A 3,998-nucleotide genomic window follows, 5' to 3' on the forward strand; every position below is an offset into this window, starting at 1 on the left:
AATTTTGTCCTTCATCTTTTTTTATTTATTATCATCGCAACACAATGTCATTATTAACATGGTAAAGAGTAGAAATCTTTCTTTTCTTTTCCTCCCTTCTACGCCTTCCTGTGTATGTTATTACAAAAGAGGACGCATTTTTCATCAATCCACTATTCACAACAACGCATTCGTCATTAGTGCGAGAAAAGTATACATTCATTCATTCATTCGTGTTCCTTTTATTTCACCAACTTCCCGTGAATCATTAAAAGAGATGGTCTCATTTTTAACATTCATACATTATTTTTCTATGGAAGTAATCACGTAATGGACAACACAGTAATTATAAACCACACAGTAGGTCTGAATTCTGAAAGGAAAAAGCCTCTGATGGGTGTCATTATCTCTCTCTCTCTCTCTCTCTCTCTCTCTCTCTCTCTCTCTCTCTCTCTCTCTCTCTCTCTCTCTCTCTCTCTCTCTCTCTCTCTCTCTCTCTCTCTCTCTCTCCACGATGATAGACGTGTGGATGGCGTGCTCCTACTAAAAGGCATAAGTGAGGTGTCAGCTGATACATTTTGAATTACCTGGTGACTGACTGAGGTGTTGGACTGAAGTGTTAAATTTTGCTATCCGATATTGTGAATGGAATAAGATGTGCTTCCTCACATGTGATAATAATGATAATAACGGTCAGCTTGAAGAAAAGGAAGAAGAAAAGAAGAAAAAAAGAGTAGGATGAGAAAGAGGAGGACGAGGGACAGTAAGACGTAGAAAAGGAAGAGGAATACACTGTTTGATTGGAGTTGTACCATTAAAATGAGAAATAGGCGTTTTAACACAATGTTTATTTTAACGGTAAGAATGTGAAGATTGGAAAACTTTGAGCACCAAGGAGTTCTTAATTAGTTGATAAGTAAACAAGGACTTAGTAATGTACAGTGTAGACGGGGCCCTGTGTGTGGGTAGATGGTTGGGTGGGTGAGTGGAGTGTGGGTGTGTGTGTTGGTAGGTATAACCGATTGGGAAACAAGAAACATAACACGAAATTAGAAAAATACAGCATTCTTTTTTATCTTGCCACTATTGATTTGAAAAAAAAAAAAATGAGAGAGAGAGAGAGAGAGAGAGAGAGAGAGAGAGAGAGAGAGAGAGAGAGAGAGAGAGAGAGGGAGAGAGAGAGAGAGAGAGAGAGATATTTTCCCTCATGTGTAATTAATAAGGAACATTACACATGTTCATAATTCATTAGAAACTTACCGTGAATTTTTCATCTAAATTTAAAAGTAGCAAGTCGCCATTACCGTGCCTTGAAAATAAAATAAATGATAAAATGAATAAAACAAATAATAAACATTCAAAAACCTCCAACTTTGTTTCTATTTTACTTCAGAATAAAAAGAAAAAATAGCATGTGAACATTGCCATGCCTTAAAAGAAATTTCATGTATAGAAAAATATATGAATAAATATGCGAATCTCTATTTATAAATAAGTAATGTAATTCCAGAAATGACTAAAAACCCCGGAAAATGATAATCTGATAAAGTATATATTTTTTTCCATTTATCTTTTCTTTGAATATTGGAATGATTCATGGGAAAAAATAAGGAACTGTTGAAAAGATCCTACCAATTTTTCCCTTGTTTCTTTATTTAACTACGGGATCAATCATCCATTTCCAGATTCCAGATTTCTCGACTGGATAAGTAAGGGATGTGATTCTGTTGCCCTGTTCTTTTCTTACTCTTTTCTTTCTTTTTTTCTTTTCTTCTTCTTCTTCTTCTTCTTCTTCTTCTTCTTCTTCTTCTTCTTCTTCTTCTTCTTCTTCTTCTTCTTCTTCTTCTTCTTCTTCTTCTTCTTCTTCTTCTTCTTCTTCTTCTTCTTCTTCTTCTTCTTTTCTTCTTCCTTCTCCTCCTCTTCCTCCTCCTCCTCCACCTTCTCTTATATACATTGTGTTGAAACGTTTATTTTTCATTTTCATGCTACAACTTCAATCAAACAGTGTATTCCTCCTCCTCTTCTACGCCTCTTTCCTCTTGCTACTCTTTTTCTTCTTCTTTTCTTCTTCTTTTCTTCTTCCTTATCTTTAAGCTCCTCCTCCTCCTCCTCCTCCCTCTCCTCTTCCTCTTCATCTTCCTCTTCCTCTTTCTCTTCCTCCTTCTCCTCCTCCTCCTACTCCTCCTCCTCCTTCTCCCCTTTAAACTACAAATATGGCATTTTTGCTGATAACATTTTTTTGGTCTGTGAAATACTGCTATACTACTCGTGATATCTTTAAAATATTGTATGACATGAAATAGATTCACCAAAATTCATGTTTCCTCACGTTTCACACCATTTTTTTCTCTTCTTTTCCTTTCTAAATATATGGCAATTGGTAAAAAGTTGTCTACTTTAAGAAACTCAGATTTTTCAGTGATGTTCTGTGTCGAAAAACGGTTCCATAAAAGAAAATGGAAAAATTAAAACGGTGAGAAATTGTCTGACATTTCTCACGATGCCTAGACGAGAGATGGAGAGAGAGAGAGAGAGAGAGAGAGAGAGAGAGAGAGAGAGAGAGAGAGAGAGAGAGAGAGAGAGAGAGAGAGAGAGAGAGAGAGAGAGAGAGAGAGAGAGAGAGAGAGAGAGAGAGAGAGAGAGAGAGAGAGAGAGACAGAGAGAGAGAGAGAGAGAGAGAGAGAGAGAGAGAGAGAGAGAGACATAAATATATAAAAAAGAAATAAGACTAGACGAAAAAGAACAGTCTACGTATAACAAAAGAAGAGAGAAATCAAGTAAAGTATTACATAAGATAGAGAAATAAAAATAAACAAACGCCCAAGAGAAAAAAATAAACAAACATCCAGACAGGCGAACAGACAGACAGACAGACAGACAGACAGATAAACAGGCACACATAAAAACACGATTACATAAACAGAGCGGGGAAAAAACATAAAGACTTATCGTACTAAACTTGTATTCAAAACAGAAAGTGACAAATGGGGAAACTTTTTCGTCGACTACTGAAACAAGGCCCTCATCTCCTATCCCCTCATTCCCCTCCCCTCGGCATCCCCTCATGGGCGTGTCTTTGTGTGAGGCGCGGAGATCAGCAACCTTAAAGCCTACAGCACCGCGGGGAGAGAGGGAGATGGGGAAGGCCACGAGGGAGACAGAAATTTCTTGTAAAAGGGAATGTGTGGCCGTGAGAGAGGGGGCATGAAGGAATAGTAAAGGGGGGAACGTGCCGCCATGGGGAAAGGATATGGTGGCGTGTTGTATATTTTGTAAACGTGTTGGAAGTTCCCTGTAGAGCGATAAGTAGCGAGGCGATGTCTGTCATAATCGCAACATTGCGTGAGATATAGTTGTTGTATTGTTCTTTGTTGTTAAAGGAGTTCGCACGCCCTTACGTATTTCCTCTGCCCCCTACCCGTGACACACACACACACACACACACACACACACACACACACAGAGAGAGAGAGAGAGAGAGAGAGAGAGAGAGAGAGAGAGAGAGAGAGAGAGAGAGAGAGAGAGAGGACCTAAAAGTTTTAATGGATTGATGGGCGGTGGATAATTTGTCAATGAAATGTAATAGACTGCCTCTGATTATGGCAGCCACGTAGTTAGTGTGATGCAACATCCCCGCGGGAGTCTCCGTCTGCGGCACGGCGAACCACTTGTATGGCCAGCGATCGGCTTACGTTGCCTTTGGAGCTTCATCTAATCACTTCAATTTGGTTGTGTTTGTCTGAACTTCAAAGGCATCTATTATACCACTTGCGAGGAAGTTGCCTACACTGTTAATATTAATAATTTCCGCTTTTTTCTTAGCTTATTTTTCTGGGAATTATTCTCGAGCTCATATTTTCAATTAAGAATTAACACACGCTGTATTTATGAAAGATTCAATGCATCAATCAAGTTTGCATTGCGCACCAGACTACAGCTTTGATATGTACGTCGGGTCATTTATGGCGGATTGCTGCAGCGTAGGAGGCTTAGCAGGCATGACTCAATAACCTCATACA

This window comes from Scylla paramamosain, chromosome 8 (assembly GCF_035594125.1).
Source record: "Scylla paramamosain isolate STU-SP2022 chromosome 8, ASM3559412v1, whole genome shotgun sequence".
Taxonomy (NCBI): domain Eukaryota; kingdom Metazoa; phylum Arthropoda; class Malacostraca; order Decapoda; family Portunidae; genus Scylla; species Scylla paramamosain.